Source organism: Lampetra fluviatilis, chromosome 32 (assembly GCF_964198595.1).
Source record: "Lampetra fluviatilis chromosome 32, kcLamFluv1.1, whole genome shotgun sequence".
Lineage (NCBI taxonomy): Eukaryota > Metazoa > Chordata > Hyperoartia > Petromyzontiformes > Petromyzontidae > Lampetra > Lampetra fluviatilis.
Window position 1 is genome coordinate 5,458,348 of NC_136306.1, and position 19,547 is coordinate 5,477,894.

At 51.1% G+C, this 19,547-nt stretch overlaps 1 protein-coding gene across 14 annotated transcripts in view; it reads right to left on the bottom strand.

Moving 5' to 3' along the window:
• LOC144943679 (neuronal cell adhesion molecule-like) overlaps nt 1–19,547 on the bottom strand; it is a 168,836-nt gene that overhangs the window by 66,299 nt on the left and 82,990 nt on the right. The gene's annotated exons all lie outside the window — the stretch shown is intronic.

Below are 19,547 nucleotides of genomic sequence, written 5' to 3' on the forward strand. Positions count from 1 at the left end.
TTGAAGACACGCGCCCCGTCCTCTTATCCCTCTCGTCAGCCACCGCGACGATGAGACCGAGTGACGCCCCTCTACTTGAGCCACGCCAAGGACGCGGACCGATGTGCCGCGTCGGGGACATGTCAGCACAGTCATTGTGGCACGAGGAGCGGCTCCCATCGTCAACAAGGAACCAATTCCCCATGGATGACCGTACAATCTGCCTGCCTGGGTTTGATCTTTGGCGCCTGTGACCGGGCTCTGCCGCACAGGTTCCAAACCAGCCAAGGCCTCTGCGTGCGTGTAGCAAAGACTGAGCAGGTGGGGCTTACGGGACAACCTGGACTGCAAATGTTGTGCAAGACAGACGATGACGCCACACGTCGTTGAAGACCGTGTCCGCTATCAAAGCCTTAGCGGAGGTCTGAGGGCGACGCTGCATTCTGTTAACGATGGTAGCTGCTGCCCGGCTTGGCTAAAATACACACATCTAAACCTTTCCTTCGCCACATCCTCCATCAACGTGTCTACCCAGCGCAGTCGTGCGCTTCCTCTACCTCTTGTTCCGTCGACTCTGGTGTGTGGTGACCCAGGTCAGGTTGCAAATGAGATATTATTCTGGTCTGAGGATTAAACATCGCAACTATGGCCCCCTGCTGGAAGACTAATGCCCCAGGCCACTCTTCCAAATGAGACCATCCTGGTCTCTTGAATCCGCACCTGGTTAAACAAAATAAACTTGCACTCTGTGGTCCAGCACAGGGATTGGTCGGCTGCGCAAACTGCAAACGATATTCCCAACTCTGCATGGTTATGCAATGGTCAGGAGATGGCAGTACAGCAAGTGGGATGTTGGCGTATGTGAGCTAACTGTTGAGTGATAATTGCATCGTATGTGTAGGGTCATTTTTTTCTCTCCAGCTAATACAGTTTCCTCCCACAAGCAAAACACTTTGTAAGGACTTTGACCAAGCATCCCATTGTAGCAGGACCCTCCTGAAACTTTGATGGGTAACATTATTATTAGGGGTGGAACGATTCAGCCCAGACCACCCCGGGCAATGTTGAATTGTTGCCCTCAATGTTCATGATTCAATTCAAGAAAAAAAAAAAGTAAGTTGCAGTGAAAAGTAACGACCTCTATTGGCTGCATTGGTTGTGAGTCCATTACATGGGACTTAGACGAATGAGAAAATTAAAATTAGCATACATACGTAATTCGACGCGTGTATCGTGATCTATTGGTGACCGATGCATTGTTTTTGGCCACGGTGGCGAAATGTTAACTACCTCGCCTGGTGTACAGGAGGTCGTGGGCTCGATCCTGACTACTGCTGCCCATATATATTTGGAGTTTGCATGTCCTCCCCGTGGTCGCATGGATTTTCCTACAGGCCCTATGGTTTTTCCCCTCTACATTTATAAACATGCGTTTAGAGAATTTGGCAGCTATACATTTCCACATAATAAGCCACTTCGTTGAGCTATCATTTGTGGCCAGGTCGCTTCTGAAAATGAGTTATGTAGGTGGCTCAGTCAGCCTTGCCTGGTAAAATAAAAAATAGCTTAGTTTGAAAGTTTAGTTTGACCCCAAACCGTAATTGCGAATAGCTCACGGGAGCAGACGGTGTCTTAGCTGCATGGCGGAACGAGCTGGCTGTACGCAAGACTAAAGTGCATTCCGCGTGAACTCACGGCTCCGTGGCGTGTGCCTAAAGCCCCGGACGGGCTTAAGGCCAATGACCCCAGGAAGGTTAATGACCCCAGGGCAGATTATAGAAAAATTCGCTCGTGATTTCTCTTCCAAACATAACCTCGAGACCTGGCCATCCACCCACGACTTGTTAAAACAGAACCAACAAAAAGGGCAGATATCCGAAATAAAGAAATAAAGAGCTGAATATGTGAGGGATTAAAAGATCATATTTGCTGAAATTTAGTCCAGACTGCACTATAATTCTGTTATGATGACGGGCTTGTCTCGTCATTAACAGATTTGATATTTGTTGTCATCAGCCAAGCTAATTTGTGCCATAGTGTGGATGTGGAATTCCACATATATAACGGTGCCCAGAGATTGACTTTGCAGCAGTGAGCATTGGTGACTATACTATGCTGTTGAGTCCTGATTATGTCGAAACTGGTCTCCACAATTGTCTTAAAATTGCATCGCTGCTGCTGCTGCCTGTCAGTCAGTCGCATTTGCTCAAATGTGTTTTGATGGTGATCGAAGGCAGGGGACTAAAATGCACCTCTTCGGGATATGCTGATGGGGCTTTTTTTTCATTATGCACAAAGGCCGTGTGCTCTGTACATTTTTTGCGTGTTGTCTGAAAATTTAGGCCAGTGCACGCGCGAAATAAAAACTCACGCGCGCAGCACCCCAACCTCGGGCTATTTTTATTGCCAATGCCGGCAGAGTGACACGTAAGATCACTTAAAGCGCGGGCTGATAAATGATTCACGGCGCTCTGAGAGTGACCCAGGAAGATGTTTAAATCAAGCCGGCTCCACACTCCCGTCTCCATGGGCCCCCCCCCCCGCACCACCCCTCTCCCTGGGGCCCAGCAGAGACACCCGCCCTCTCTGCTCGGTGGGCAGGGCGGGCGGTGGGGAAGAGAGGCAGCAAAGTGGAGGTGGTGGGGTGCGGCGGGGGAGGCCAGCGTGGCGAGGGGGCGAAGTGTGGATGCGTCTGGGTGCCTGGCAACCACGGCGGGCGTAGCGTGGGGCGGCTAAATCCGGGGGATTATGATGGTGATGGTAAAAGGGTAAAGGTGCAGCCCTGGAATTGCTTGCTCACGCCACCGCTGGCCGGCTACTGCAGAGAGACCCCTCCCCTGTTGGTCATCCACCAGGGTTACGGTTGCAATCAAGAATGTTATTTTTGAAAGACTGCGTTGAACGTAGCGGACTCTAGTGGCTGCAGGGTTGACACGAACTCGTGACATATATCACATACGAGTAAAACACAAGATTTGTGCACACGTCATTTGACCTATGCGTGTATCGTGAGCTCAATAATCGATATTAATCGTCGAATCGATGTCATCGAGCTTACTGGCCCGCTATCCGCCCGGCAGCACCAATGGGTACGCCACAGTTTGACCCATCGGTAGGTCGCGTACGGTGGCGTAACGTGTGGGCAACTCCCACCTATCTCCACCAATTTAACACGTAGGCTTTCGCGACCAATATTAATCATAATCAACTTTTTGGGTTTAGATCGCGTTATTTATAAATGTGTCGTAACCCTCCACCACCCGACACGGCCAATCAGTAAAAAAATGTCACGTTGACAAAAGACAAATAGTTTACTGCTTTAGCCCACCAGTGTGTTGAAGCGTGAAACCACAACATTTACAATTTGAGTACGACGTTTCACGCTTCAACACACTGGTGGGCTAAAGCAGTGAACTATTTGTCTTTTGTCAACGTGACACTTTTTTACTGATTGGCCGTGTTGGGTGGTGGAGGGTTACGACACAATTATAAATAACGCGATCTAAACCCAAAAACGTTGATTATCTCCACCAAGGCGTCCAACCGGCGCGGAGGAGTAGGCCGAAGCAGCTTGCGTCATCAGCGGCGCGAGCAAGCACCGGTGCAGAGTCGCACCTGGAAGTCCCAAAGCCGCTCCCTCACCTGGGAGTCACTTGGCACGCGGGGTGCAACCCGAGCCGGGTACAGTGCAGGTGGCAATGTGCGCATGCACACGGAGGGGAGGGGGGCAGGGGAGGGTGAGTTGTGGGGGTGGGGGGAAAGGTGGGATGGGGGGGTTGGAGGCAAGGTAGGGTGGGGGGGCAGGTGGGGTGGGGGCAGGTGGGGGGGGGGTAGGTGGGGTGGGGGAAAGGTGGGGAGGGGGGTGGGAGGGAAGGTAGGGTGGGGGGAAAGGTAAGGTGGGGGGGCAGGTGGGGTGGGGGGGGCAGGTGGGAGGGGGGGGAAGCTGGGTAGGGGGGAAGGTGAGTTGGGGGTGGGTGGGGAGGAGACTGGTGGGGGGGAAGGTGAGATGAGGGTGGGGGGCACACGGTTGCAGCCCGCACAGCTCCCCTATCGCATTACAAATTGAGAGAGCGGTCAAAATCGCCGACGAGGCAGTTTGGTGGTGCGGCCCGGATTCGGTGACTCGCGGGTTATAAGTTTCCAACCACGTGATCGGCAAAGGGAGATTTAAAAAGAAAAATCAACAATGGCCAACAGCATATGCGGGCCGCAGGTAAAAAAAAAACCCCAACGCAAGAACCTGTGACGATCACAGACACGGTGACAGATTTGCCTCGGGCCAAATTGCGCTGAATGAGCTCGATCGCGTCGCATCTCGCAGGCTAAGCAGGGTTGAGACCGGCTTGAACTTGGATGGGTGAGAACCACCCCGAGGGCTTGCCAGGTGTTGTAGGCATGGCAGTGCTGGGTATCCAGTCCCTTTTGAGTATGATGTCATTCACTCCACGAATGATAACTTAACGATAAAGCAACGGACAAACTGAACCTATATTGTCTTGTGAAAGCTGTATCTAAGCTGTAGGGCAAGTTTGAAGCATAACGCATATGGGCATTGATATGCATGTCCAGCGATTCTTGAATCCAGCTGTGTGGAGCCGTGAGCGTTATATCCCCTTGTTCGTGTGCGTTATCTCCAGGTACTCCGGTTTCCTCCAAACTCTCACGAACGGAATTCACCGCCGCACATCCCAGAGTAGCAGGGACCTTTCTGAAATGAGAGCCTTGAGCACTCGGCTTTCCTTTGTCGGGTAAATGGCCTTTTTTAATTTAATGTATTCAGGAATTGCTTTCATTCCTCCTCCCATTTCGATTTCCAAGGGGGTGGATGACGCCTCTCGACTGCACCGCGTGTGAACGCCCGCACTGTAAGGGACATCTCTCCATCTCATCTGCAGTGCTCTAGAGTGCAGGCTGACGTCGGGAGATGCGTTCCTGAAATCTGTCCCCACGACGGATATCGAAACGACGCAAGTCACAGCGATTTACGGGGGGGGGGGGCGGGTGTAGGCGGAGGCTGAGAGGCGAAGGGATAACGGGGAAGGGACGGACGACGATGCCGTCGGCGACGTGAGTGCGGGCGTTGACGCGACGCAAATCGGGCGGCGGTGTTAACGGTCAAGTGACGTCGTGTTTGCGACACGACGTGAAAGTCGGAGGCGTAGATCGGGGGGCATTACTGAACTTTGTGAAGCCTGACCCAGGTAAAGGGTCCGGTCAAATCTCACCCACGGTCGTGCTTTCTCTCTCTCCTGCTGCTGCTGCTTCTCCACGCACCACGCTGTAGTGTCTCTTGCTTAGCAACTGCGATGGAAAACAATCGTTGCCATTGATCGGCTAATTCACCGCTAACCGAGATACTGTCGTTCCCAAAGAAGAAGAAGAACAACAGCACTCGCTGGCTGGCGCAAGCTGCACAAACGACGGTGGTCGTGATGCGGCGATGCTGCTGCGTCGGCAGGGGTGTAAAATCACAATGAACACAAAAGGACTCTCTACACGTTCGTCAATAATAACACTGCTCCGTAAGAAACACGAATATATTATAGACAACGTGTGAGCACACGTTGCCTATAATATATAAAAACGTACTGGACATGTGTGAAAAAGAACTTTGTAGCTAATCGGATTCCTCCTCCAGTTTACATACAAATTCTGATCTTGAATGGCCCTTTTTTCCGAGCGCATGAATCACAAATAATGTTTGTGCCTTGATGGAGGCCCACTGGCCGAAATCTCGCCTATTATGTTTTTATTATTCTTTTGAGGCACTGTTCGCGATGGGTTTTTGTTAGAGCAGTTTTCTTAACCTGGGGTGCACGCACAAAATGCCCCCAGATTTTTAGGAGGTAAATCAGAAGGTAAATCATCGAAACACAAAATAAGCACAACTATTTTGTTTAATCAAACCAATGTAGTTATTAACATTATACATTGTTTTCACGATTAAGACTCAAAGGGACGCAAGGCTGCAGTCAAGGTTAAGAACCACTGCTCTAGAGTAGTGATGGCTCTTCGTTTACCCATTGACGCTTCACTGGGTCTCAAGACTCGTTTACAGGAGGTTCCTGCATTGGGATGTTTGGCCAATTCTAGCGCACTACTGAGTGTCAAAGCATAATTCAGCAGAACTCCATTTCTGTCTCCCCACATATGGAATGCGAGTAATTATTTATAATTAGTCCATAGGCCCATTGGCTCTCCAGGCCAATGTCACTTCTGGCTTCGCCACTGAGTGATTGGCTGCATGTGTAAGGCCATCACAGTGCTTCGAGAAGACACGCACGTGGGGAGCGGATGGGGCGTGACACAGAAAGATCCACACAGATTGAGTCAAGAATCCATCGCTGCACTGCCAACCCCTGACCACCTAGTTAGTTCACGCCTATAACACCTGGTGTCCCGAGGCAGCCTCCCATCCAAGAGACAAACCCGGCTCAACCCTGCTTAGCTTCCGAGATCCGACGAGGTCGGAAGCAACCTTCCACGTGAATGTATATTTGTATAAATAAAATCCGCAAAGCTAAGGATGAGTAATGACAAAAGTGGCGGTGTGAGGATACACTGTGTAATTTTATGCTCACAGGTTTCAGTTGTCAATTAAGTATGGCCAACACTGCAATTTGTGCGTGTGCTGTGTGTGTGTGCGGGGGGGGGCATGCGTGCGTGTGTACCTGGCGCGATGTGTTAATATCGCCACTGGGGAGACAAAGGCGGCCGGGCGTGGTGTTGGCCACCCACCCCCTCGTGTGCCGTGCTGGACTTCATAGGTGCTTGCTAACAGCACTTACCTCTACAGTATTTTAAGGCTATATGGGGGATCTTTGTCTTTGTGTGTGGAGCGGTAGTGTTGTGGTTCGGGCACTGTGCTACAAACCCGGCTTATCGAGTTCGATTCCCACTCATGACCAACAACAAGTGGCAATTATCTGTGCTTCCCCTAGGTCGACTCAGCCTTAAATGAGTACGCGGCGCTCTGTGTAAAACATCGAACACTGGGAAGACAAAGGTTCACTAGCGTGTTGTTGGCCACCGACCCCCTCGTGTGCCATGCCGGCCTTCATAGCTGCTCACTAACAGCACTTGCCCCTAAAGTCTGTGAAAAGGCTATTCGGGGGATCTTTGCCTTTGTGTTGCACATGCATGTAACAATGGCCTCTGTGTGTGTAATACCAGAGCACCTCGCCCTGTCTTGAGATCCGCCAGCAAGCCATCACCACTCGGTGTGACCTCTGAGTGCACTTGGCCTGGTGCAAGTGGCACGGTGACGAACGCTGCTACTTAGTGACAGATGACGGTTCTCGTGTGGGCGCGTGTGCACTTGTCCGTGCGTGTGCCGTTATTTTAAGGCAGCTTCTCGCGATGTCGGCGTAGCGCTACGTCAAATGCGTCAGGCACTCGGTGATGTTTCCACAGAGACTACGAAAGCTCAACGCTACGAACAGCACTGTGCAGCCCACTGACACCAGCATTAAACTCATTGCTCAGCCCACTGACACCAGCACTAAATTGACCGCACAGCTCACCAGCAACGGTACTAAACTCACCACGTAGCTCACCAACATCAATACTAAACTCACCTCACCGAAAGCAAGGTTGAGATATGCAAGATTTCTGGGTGAGACAATAATTAGCTTGCATCTGATCGAACACACCCAAGCAGGTTGAAGACAGTGCGTTAGAACATTCACAGCCTTACACATGAACTTCCCCAGATATAAAGGCACAGTCCAGAAATTTCCTGACAACAGAAAAGCCCCCTTCATCCTTATTTTTCCACGTATAATGACCCCCCCCTATATCTTGCAATTTACCAAAATTATTCCAAAATTAAATACATCTCCTTGACATATCCATATCTCCACATACAAAAATAAAGTATTTGTGACACATCCTCTCAGCCGCACAGCCTGCTGGGAGTGCATCGTTCCAGCAGCATCGATTCAATACAAGCAACTCAGGGCCGGTTTCGACATTTCGCGTCTCGTCAGCAGAGTCAGGCTTGCTTGCATCAATACTGACGAACTGCTGATGTTACAGACACAGACCTTCCCTTTACAACAATGGGGGTCCCTAGCTCGACGCAAAATTACATCGTACACAACTCAAAACAGTCATCAGCAATGTGGTGGAGAATACGAATCCTGCATGAGCAGACAAATGCGCCTTCTGCGCATCTCCGTCTCTCCACGCAAGCAACGCAAAGCACTGCTGGCAAAGAGAAACCAGACGGAGGCTCCCCTGCCAAAGTGGCTTGCCGGTTTGTTGTGCATCGCCTCCGAAAGGGACTCGGCCTGGCTAAGCGCAGCAAGCGCAGCGAGTCGGCCCCGACAAAGAGGCTCGATCGATGGCGGCGCGTGTTTTTTACAGCGCCACACGCGCGCTCTACCACCCCACTCCCCCAAGCACCGCTCCCCCATCCAGCTTGGCATTCTCCCTAGGGTTGCCACATCTGGTGTACAAAATAAAAAGTGGGACGCCGCGGGAGGAAAAAAAGGATGGAGGAGGATATCTCTCGCACTCAATACCGGTACAGGGAAGGAATACGCTCAAATGCATTCGTCTTGAGTGGCGTTTAATTTCATTACGCAACCGAGCAAAAACGGGACTTTGGATGTCCTTGTAAGACTTTACAGATTTCCCACGATAGCTACGAGCAAAAATAGGATGATCCTGGGGATAAAAAAAACGGGACAGGTGGGAATCTCTACACGTGCTGCATTGTGGGAGCTGCCTCTCCATGATGTACACACTCTAGAGAGAAATGTAAAACTAAAATCGTACCCTCAATTCGGGAGGGCACAATCTTATTGTTTTTTTGGTCAAATTATTTTTCATTTGAAGGATGTGATAGATTCACGCTGCCGCATCGCTTGGGTCGGGTCTTCTTATAAACGCGAACGGGACCGATGGAGGTGGATTTCTCGAAGGAACACGAACGGATTTAACGCGGAGTGAGACACGGCAACTTCGCAGTGTAACGATTGGTTCCTCAGAGGACGGTTACCTCAACCAGAGGAAAGATACCAGGACGGGTGGCAACTCTAGCCCCGTCCACCGAAGGTTCGTACATTCCGTGTTGCGGGTTCGTCCGCGTTTCCGTCTTTCACCTTGAGCACCAACCCACGGCGGGGCTTCCAGAACGCTAGCGGGGGGGGGGGGTCACCGTGAAACGGCAGATGCGCTACCCGCTAATTTGTTGCCGACGTCACCACGCGGAAACCCCGTGGAGGCGGTCACGGACGACGGCAGAGAGACGCGCCGTTTCGGGAAGACTGACTCGTGCACCGAAAAAGTTGACGAGTTCAAATCCCGGCCGAGTGATCAATTTTCAGGCCGTCGTGCCGTCGGGGGGGGGGGGGGGGGGGTGGGGAGGGGGGTGGATAAAATGGGAACAAGTCTTCCGTGAGCGGTCGTCAACGTGGTGGTCATTCTCACAAAATAACTCCCATCCTGCCGTGCATGCATGCGTGCTTGTCAAGCAACCACCACGGTGCATGCATATGGCTCTGATCTCAGCGTTCGTCTCGATCTGTCTGTGTTCAGATTTCACGCGTTCGCCTGCCACGATGGAGTTTTTTTTTTGAGATGGGAATTGAATTGGTGGCTATCCTGTGGGAGGCCTGGCTCGCACCACGGAAAAAATATATTTTCTGTTGGTTCAGGGTTGCGAAGGGAACTCAATGCTTTGAGCAGGGAGACTCTTGAAAATGTAACTTGGCAACCATTGACAAGAACAGTCGAGTGGGACTTGTGATCTACCGGGACGAGTGAGCCACAGGTTCAGGTATCAGAATATTTATTTATACTGGAGGAATCCGATGCGCTATAAAGCTCTTTTTCACAGGTGTCCAGTAAGTACGTCACGGGGGTCGGTTCCTGGAATCGTATTTATCCATGTCATTTTACTCTCTATGACTTCTCTCGCCGCATCCACTGTCCTTCAAGCACGCCCTCCCATCTCTCCCTCCATATCCGTCTACCGCCTCCAGGCCCTGCACCGTTTGTGGCATCTCCACAAGCCCTTCTATTATTTTTCCTTTTCATAAACATAATAACATACATTTTCCGATATTCAGGAGGCCACTGGAGCAATGGAATTTCAAATCGAAATTGAAAACTCATTTCTTTAGAAGTGCTTTCTGTATTTCGTGTGTTGTTTTCTCCCCCGCACCTCCGATTAGCACAGATGGCTACGTAAGGTGCGAAACAAGTTCAACACACATACATTTTTAGTCCACTCCCCGTTGACATCACCGGACTTATATATTAGTTATTATTCAAGCAGGTATACTGCATTCTGGATAAGTTTTCAGGGTATCACTGGGATAAACAGGTGCAAGGCTACACAGGTAACAGAGACGACTGCTGACAGCTGCGGATGACACTGATATAAAAGGTAGAGGTGTAGCCCTGCAATTGCTTCCTTGCACCACTGCTGGTGGAAAGGCCTCCAACTACATTAAGCTCAAGGGACCCCCCCCCCGCCCCGAGAGAGAGAGTAGACCCCTCGAAAGGAGTGGGGGGGGGGGCTACCCACACTTTAACCCACCACACTCGTAACCCGCCCTGCCTGATGCCGATTTTATTTACTCGCGCGGTGAACTGCCCGTGTGTAAATGCGTGTAAACACCTGTCGTCAGGGCGTTCTGCACGCACAACCTCAACTAAGCCGAAACGAAAACACGAATTCTAAAAACTGTCGAAAAAAAAAGATGGGGACACTTGGTCGACATCGTCGTCTGCCCGAGAACACGTGGTACTTAGCTTTTAATGACCTCAACAGGACGCGGTTGGCCAAGTCCCAGCAACGCGTGTGTGTGTTTTTGTTTGGGGCTCTCTGCACAGCTGGTTTGAAAACAAAGAGGAACCGGCACACCCCCCCCCCCCCAGTGTAATCGCTTTGACAAACACGCGACGCCACCACCACCACCACCACGGTCAATTGTGGTGGTGGTGGCTCCCGTCTCTCTCTCTTAAGCCGCCAGCTTCGCGTGCGGCACCAAATGCGTTTTGCGTCGCGTCACCTGCGGCGAAGTCCGGAGGTTTTCATCTCCGGACTTTGTGTGCACATGTGTGTAAAAATAAAAGAGATGTTGTGGACGTCGCCGGCAGCCACGATTTATCTATCCACCACTGGGTGTGGGTCGTCCTTCCCAGGCCGTCGCCCTCTCTCATCGTTCGATGACGCAAAGATCCATCGGGTTCCGGCGCACGAGTTGATTCCATTGCCCCGTGACTGTGACTACTGACCCGAGTCTCGACCACTGGCCAATCGCTGACTGGATGTCATCCAGAGGGACATCAATAGGAGACATCAACAGGATGTCTCCTAATTTGCTCATGTTCCATAATCCATGTGTTCATATTCACGTCTCTCGGTTTTAATGCCAAGCTTGCGCCTCTCTTCATGTTTCTTTGCGCAAAGTTGTTTTTCTTGAATGGGTTTTAATTGTCATGCTTTTCACCTACCAATAAACATCGCTGTGATAATCTCGTTGCGCTGGCAGGTTGGGGGATCATAAACCATGATTTATCAAGTCTGTCTTGAATTATTCTAAAAAAAGGAGTCAAGACTCATCAAGGCATCCCGGGTATTTAAGCAAATTGCTTCATTAAAATGAATACCTCTCCCGTCTCATCTCCCTACCTCTCCCTTCTCACCTCACCCTCCTCCTCTCCATGCACTCTACCTCTCCCTTTTAAACAAATCCGCCAATTACCTAAAGGACCACTTAGTTAATTTAACTCCCTCCCATAGCCTCAGAACGGCCTCCTTATTCCCATTAAACGTTGAATTTGTGAACAAAAAAAATTGTCAATTATATTTCCTCTTTGCTGTTCCACATTTCTCGAATGCACTTGCCGCTCATCTACAGCGCGGTTCCCTCCCTTCACTCCACCTCCTTGAAGTCCCCAATGGACCAAACCATTGACATTACTTTCACCTGCACCTCGCATTGTTTTCTGGCACCTCTTGCTCTCACATTGTTGCGCTGTTTTTCAATGTGCACCTGTTTTGTTTACGACCGTAAAATGCCTGGCCAGTTAGTTGTGCCATATTCCATGAGACCCTGTACTTGTTCCCTACAATGTTGTTGTTTTTGTTTGGTTGTTGCTGTGCTCATGCACCACGGATCTTCCTTGTAAAATAGTCAGGAAATTGGATAAACATGAGCATCCGTATAGCAAATCAAATAACTTCCAAATTCTCCCCCTACATCTCACTCTACTCCTGTCCACGCACTCTCCGCTCCAGCAACCAAGGCTTTCTGTCGAAGCTCCCAGGTAACCTTCACACAGTGGGAGGTCGCTTATTCTCCTTTGCTGCCTTCACTGTCTGGAACCCCCTTTCTCCAGCCATCTGGGCTGCAGACTCCCTTGCCCTGCCCCTGTTCCAGCCAAGGCTGAGGACCCTTTGTCTTTCCTATGCCAATAGATGACTGCCTCTCCCTCTCTCTCTCTGACATTACTACGCCCACTGTTTCTGTATAGCTGTCCATTTTAGACGCGACATAAAATCCACATTGAATTGTAAGTGCATTGTAATGCTGCTATGAAAACCACCGCTTTATTGGGTTTAAAAAACAAATAAAACCCCCCATGGATATGTCCCGTGTTCAGTATATACGTATAAATATATAAGAGGCTCGTACTTATTATCTAAAGGCCTGGCTCGTGAACCACCAAACACGCTCCATCAAAATCGATCGAATTACCTTGAATGTTGTCCGTTGAGTGGTAGGTCACATGGCAAGGTGGGAATGACGCCCCCGCCCCGCCCGACCCCTCCCCCGCCCCACCCACTCGGCAAATCAGCCGCCGAATTATACGTAAAATATTTACGACGCTAACGGAGGGCCTGGAAAAGAAAAGCCACGACAACCACAGGGCTTGCAGCCCCCCATCCCGCAATAAGCGCGGCGAGGTAACGTGCCTCGGCGAGACAGGCAATTTTAAATTCATTACTCTGCCAGCTACACAACACTGGGCACCACGCGTAAAGTCTGGCAGCCTGCCCTGCGCTCCAGCACGAACAATAAACCACGAGCCTTACAGGTCTTCTCGTGCGGATGCTACTTTGCCACGGCGGCTAAATTTACTTATTTATTTCCGCAATTAAAATGCAATTTGTAAATGCAGCGCTCGTTCCATTTGTACCACTTTGCTCTGTTCAATTTGTTTCCGCGTCGTGTAATAGGAGAGCCATCTTTCTCCCTAATGAAGTAGAAGGGTTTTTTTCTCCCCTCCCTCTTAATCCTAATGGAAATAAAAATAAGCAATTCTATAAACAGAGGAATATGTGGCGGGGTGGCTCGGAGGTCAGAGCTCTGAGCCAACACCACCGAGGTTCTGGGTTCCAATCCACGTCTCGGCCACCCGTGATTAAGCCGGGGTTCTCAAGTGTAGTGGGTTGATGGTCTCAGCACGGCCACCAATGACTGCACACACACACACACAAAACCTCCTCCTCATCACATTATATTTGGTTCTGCGCTTAGTCGGGCTGAATGCCAGCTCTGAGAATGAATATATCGGGTTGAATGTCATTCAACGAAGATCACTCTCCTGTGCAGAGTGAGTGAGATCTGCTGCCCTCTGCTGCGTGTCGACCACAGGTCAGCAGGTCACGTCTGTGTAAGAGCCACTGTTGTTGATAAAAACAAAAGCCAGGCAAGAGTAAGGACACGGCATCAAATCCCCATAAAAGTCTCATCAGCAGAGGGAGACCCGGTACGGACATATCTAAATCTTAGTTTTATCATCACATGGTTAAACAGGCCCCTCGTCCGTTTGCAATGTTATGGCCCACAATCCACTGTGACGGCTGCTAAAACTTTGTGTTTGGTATAATTTCGTAATCGTGTACGCGGTGCGGAACCACACGGTCAATTGAGGCAACTTCAGGAGCGATATTTGCTGCATGGCTCATTGTGCGCTAATGTCTACAAGTGCCGTTACCGTTGGTTGATTTGTCCGTGCGAGGGTATGCCTCGTGTACGGGAGAAGCCTTAGCGGTCCATCACCAGAACCTCAACGCACGGAGCCTGTCGGTGCAATTCCCATAGCCGGCCAATCATTTCGGTGCAGAATTACCAATTACGTGCCGTCTGCTGCAAGTCACTCATTAAAAAAAAAACCCTCCAATTTCCTCCCACGTGTGATTCCCAAAAGTGATGTCGTACCCAGAAAGTGGGTCATTGTATTCTTGTGTCTGCAAAACCCACAATTAGAAAAAAAAAATAGGATAAAATCAGTAACGTTATATATTTCGTTTGATGCAGCGCTGTCTGTCGAAATATCACAAAGGACCGCGCCTGTGACAGGTTCAACGCTGCACGTAAAACAAGATCACCTACTCGGGTGACAAAATTGTTAAATGTAAGAGAGTATCATTGGGGGGATTGGGGGGACATTTGGAGTCAAATGATTTTTTTAGGTTTAGTTTGTTGTCCTTCCCCCACACCTCTGATTAGCATGGTTGGCTACGTACTTAAGTATTGTTACGTCTGTGTTGTTAACGTTCTGATAAGTTTATGATCATATTCAATGACTGAATAAAAACAGAGTGAGGACAGCCAGCTACCCACTCTGAACTATAGGGTACATTATAACCTTCGTAAAATAAACATTAACGGCTCTTCATCAATCCACTGTGGGATGAAGGCCCTCCCCTCCTGGGCATTGTTTGAGCATACTTCACCACGCTGATCAGTGTGTGGGTCGGTGAAGGGGGGATGGGGGGCCCGCCCGCCCAGAATCGATTGAGATATCTCCCACCACGGACGTTGGCTGTGACAGGGAATAAAACGCAATCTGGCGGGTTCATAGTGTGGTGCGCAATCGCACTGCACAACCACGGCGGATCATTGCCTCGACACAATCAGAGAGGTCGGGTGGTTTCTTGTACGGGAGATAATGGATGTCAGGGGGCTATCACCTCCATAAATAAGGGGGACGTTATTAGCATGTTCAACAGTGCCATATTTCCACGTGTAATATCGCCATTAAGGAGCCATCGATGTTTACAGACTATCATTAATAACATCATTACGATCTACGATTTAAACTGATGGGGCGGCAGGGGGGGGGAGCGAGTCCGGTGCGAAAAATTCTGAGCAACGACGGTCGAACCACCAATCCGTGAGGTGAGCACGAATCATCGCGGTGACACTGGGCCTGGTAACAGCGGCCACGTATTCACACTCCCGAGCCGCTTAATCCTCAACTCCAATCGCGCAATTGGTACGTCGCTGCCTCTCTGCAGCTGTCCCCCACCACCGCCCCCAAGACTGGAGATTTCTCCTCTCGGCCATCTGTACTGCCGACTTCACATGCGGTCCCACGTGTGGGCTTTCAACGTAACCGGTTTTACGCGTCGACTCACCGATTCGTATTCATTCTGAAAGGTCAGCGGCACCGCGTGCACTGAATCGCGCCGTGTAAGAATTGCTCCGTTTCGAGTAATGCTGCCGCATTGGCTTCAATGTCATCAAAAGGAATTGACTCTTGAATTCTATTTGCGATTCTTAACAGCGACGATTAAAATCCAATTGCCACGGGGCCGGTGGTGGGGGGGGGGGGGTTGTTGGAAACCCGTCACCCCGAATAAAATCCAAATTATAGCCGCATTCAATTTGCAAATGTGCTTAATTTGGGCTGTATCGCATTCATTGCAAGACTACAATATATATATAAATGCAATCGTACACAGACGCGCAAATGCACGCTCGTCCGTCGCGCTGTCCGGTGGGGGGCGGTTTTGACTGGAGCCACTCGAGGCAGCGACTGCTCACGACGTCCCGGCTCGGAGGCCGCTCCCTGCTGATGACAAACTTGCCCGGCCATCCACGGGGATTTACGGATGCGGCGCAGCTTCGGGTGCTGTAGACGACTCGAGTGGATTAATCGTAACCTGACCGCGGAAAACAAACGCACGGCACACGGCAGGTTTGGTGGCGTCGTGTCCGCGTACGCAGCGAGGCAATTGGATTTCTATGCTAATGCGTGTTTTTCCCACTACTCCACGTCAGGTCGTGTCATCACAATAAACACCCTATGGTACGTATGTTGAAGTTCTTTCACACTGTACACAGCCAACCGTGCTAACTAAACACAAAAAGCAGTTCTAAAGAAATTAGTTTTCAATCTAGATTTAAAAGTACGTAGCTCCAGTGGAATCCTAACATCGGAAGGAAGAGCGTTCCAGACGGCCGCAGAAGCGCATCTGAAAGCGGGCGATGCGGTGGCCGCCGTCTTTGTTCAAAGGTCAGCCAAAAGCCGCTGCTGCAAGGATGACCGGAGTTTGAGCGAAGGTTCATGCTCCTTGACGAGATCAGCGAGGTGTTGTGGTGAATTTGTGGCAAGCACTTTGCCATCACCGTCGTGGCGACCAACAGCACATCTCCCACATCAGCGGCCTTGAATACCACCGCAGGGGAATGTTTTCGCCCGCTAAGGCAGGTTATGCCCGCTTGCTCGAAAGTAAACCGTTCCTATTGAGAAGTGCAACTTTTCTTTAAAAAAAAAATATATTTTTTGATTCGTTGGTCATCACTGACAAACACCGTTCAAACGATCAAATCGATCGATTGACGTTGCCACGCCGGTAAAGCAACGCTCCATCACTGCGCGGAGGAATCATTTCGACCCAGGCTCTTGCGCCTGTCTCACGGAGACAACAAGCGGCGGCGAGAACATCCTCGGAAAAAAAACGTTTCGCTCCCGGTGACCGCGCAGGGTCCGAGCAGCTTGCTGACTGCCACTCATAAATGTTTAAGCGCTCCGACGCTGAACTATTCATAACAGCGATCGCGTGCGAGGGGGGCGGGCTTAATTATTTACGCGCGCCTCACGTCTTGCAAAGTTGCACTTCTTTTTGTGTTTTTTTTTTGAGACTCGTTGGCGGGCTTCAATTATCCCAGCTCGGGAGGACTATTTCAGCACGCCCATTGTCTTCGCTCTTATCATTATGGCCGGCGCTCTGATGTCGTAATAGAATAAGGTACGCGCACGGCGGAACGGGCTGGCGCGGTTCGCCCGAAGCTGTTTTGTGCCGGGGGGGGGGGAGGGGGGGGGGGTTGGGGGGTGCCAGCCGTGTTCCGGGGACCACGGTGCGCCGGCCCCGTGAAGCGTGGCTCTGAACCCGCGGCGCGTGGAACGTCGCGACGACCCATTGTTCATACATCCCGCGAGCGAGAGAAAGCGCGGCGGCGCGATTGAAATGCTCGTACGCGTCCATAACGTTAATGAGACGGCGGAGAACGAGTCAACGAGTCAACGCGCACGTGGCATGCGCACGCGCGCACACACGAACCTCACCTCACCCCCGCCCCCCTTCCTACTCGCGCAAACAACGCATTCGCGACAGGCGCCTATAGGGCCGCCGTCACCGCAGCGCCAAAATCGTTCATGGGTGCGTTCGCAGGGAGTGGAACGTTCCTCGTTTTAGATTGACGAATTCCCTCCCCCCCCCGCCCCGCCCCCTCCACACAACGACGGTGGTTGGCGCTCGTCGGGATGTTTTTTGGCGACGAGGTGCGAGCCTGTAGGTGTGGAGCGGCGGCTTCGTCGATGACGGCCAGGAGAGAGAGGGAGAGAGGCAGGCACACGGAGCCAGGGAGCGCAGGTGCGCCACAGGCTGGGGCCTCTCCCGCTGCGTACGTCCTCACCTGCCCCCGTTCATGGGGGGTGGGGGGGGGGGGGCGCGGGGGGGAGTGGAGAGGAGGAGGAGGGGGGGCATTCGATCTCGCTTTGAGCGGGGAGGTTGGGGTGGTTGGAGAGGCAATGGAGAGAGGGAGGCAGGTGGGAGTCGGGATGTGACGGGAGAGTGCAGAGTGTGGGAGGCGGAGGAGGAGGAGGGGGGGGTGGCTCTTTATGTGGAGATCATCTCCGGCGCGCCGCTCTCCATCGCGACGAGGCGCGCTCCCGCCCTCGGCCCCCCCTCGCCTCGACGGCGAAATGAAAAACCGACGTGAGCGCAACAACAACAACCCCCTCGTCAATAATTCAAGGCCCACCGACGCCTGCCGCCACTAATTTATTGCCACTAATACGAGCAAAAAGCCTGGCAGGTCAGGCCACAATTTGACACCGCTTTTGTTGTTTGGAAAAATATATATATTCCGGTTTCTTTATAGTTTTTATGTTCTCTTCTTGATTTAGCCTCACGACGAAGGCACACCGCGGACTGCGGTGTATTTCCGTTAGTCTGCTCAGCCGCTGCTGCTTGCTCCCTCGTTTTGCAGCGGGCGTGCCACGCTCGTTGGCTTGGGCGACGGTCGGTTTGCGCCGTCATCGGGAAAAATTGCATCGTCATTTTGCCTGCTCAAATTACGGAGGGAACAGGCGAGGTTATTTAGCTACGTTAAAATCAGCGGCAGGTGACACCTGATCAGGGCCTGGCATCCTCCTCCCCCACCCCCCACACATTCATAAACCCGCGGTGACCAATTTGGTGAAGCATGGTCAAATAACCCCCGTAACAAACATGGCACGGGGAAGCTTTTATCTCACAGAGAGACCTATCGACTCGCAAAGAGACCCACAGACCCACACAGAGAAGAAGCCTTCATGCAAGCGTGGATTGAAAAAGGTCTGTACGTTATAAAAAAAAAATGTAAACAGGAAAGCTTGCTTGTGATAGTAAGACGAAACGTTTCAGAAGAGTCAATACGATTACCAGGTTGCGTGTGGTGGGGTAAAGTGTGAGTACTCCCACCTCGATAGCATCTGGCCACTGCGGAAGAGTAGGCCAAATTACCCTCTTAGAGGGGCTCTCTAGAGCTCCCTCCAGTCGAGGCACTGCCGCCAGCAGTGCCATGAGCAAGCAATTGCTGGACTGTGCCTTTACCACTCAGACTCAGGGCCGAGGCACATCTCTGTGACGAATGTCACTGTGAGAAGCCCAGGCAGGACTCTGAGAGCTTGTGGACTTTTATCAAACGGGGTCACAAGGGAACAGAAAAGGGGTCAAAAGGTCACTCCTTGGGAAGCACCCTGAGCAGCGCGGGATGAGTCTAATTAAATCTGCCCGATGAATCTCACTGAAGCAAGCAGATTCACGCTGACCTGCTGCGTCTTCAAAGTGCAAGGTCGTTGATGCAATGACGGGAGTTCTGAGTTCTCATTCTGCTCCTCTAAAGCCCCTACCGCTCCATCCGAGTTCCCTGAAGGTTTGTTTGCTTGTTTTGTTGAGTCGGCCCATTCTCATGATCATAATGCCCTTCACTGACCGAGAAAAGCCTTGGTTAATCGGGGGGGGTTCCTGCGGTGGGATGTTTGGCAAGTTCCATTAGCGAGTGTTTTGTCATGTGTAAGAAACCAGTAGACCCTGAGAACATCCAGACTCACGAGGGGATAACTAGAGGAAGTTCTACACAATATGATTGAAGGATCCATTGCTGTACAGCCATCTTTGGGCCATCATTGCAGTTCAAGCTCAGAACACCTGGTATTCCCAGGCAGTTTTCCATCCGAGCAAGAACCAAGCTCAGACATGATTAGCCTCTGAGATCTGACGAAACTGCGTGCATTCATGGTGACTTAGTCTACATCATCATCCCTTCTGG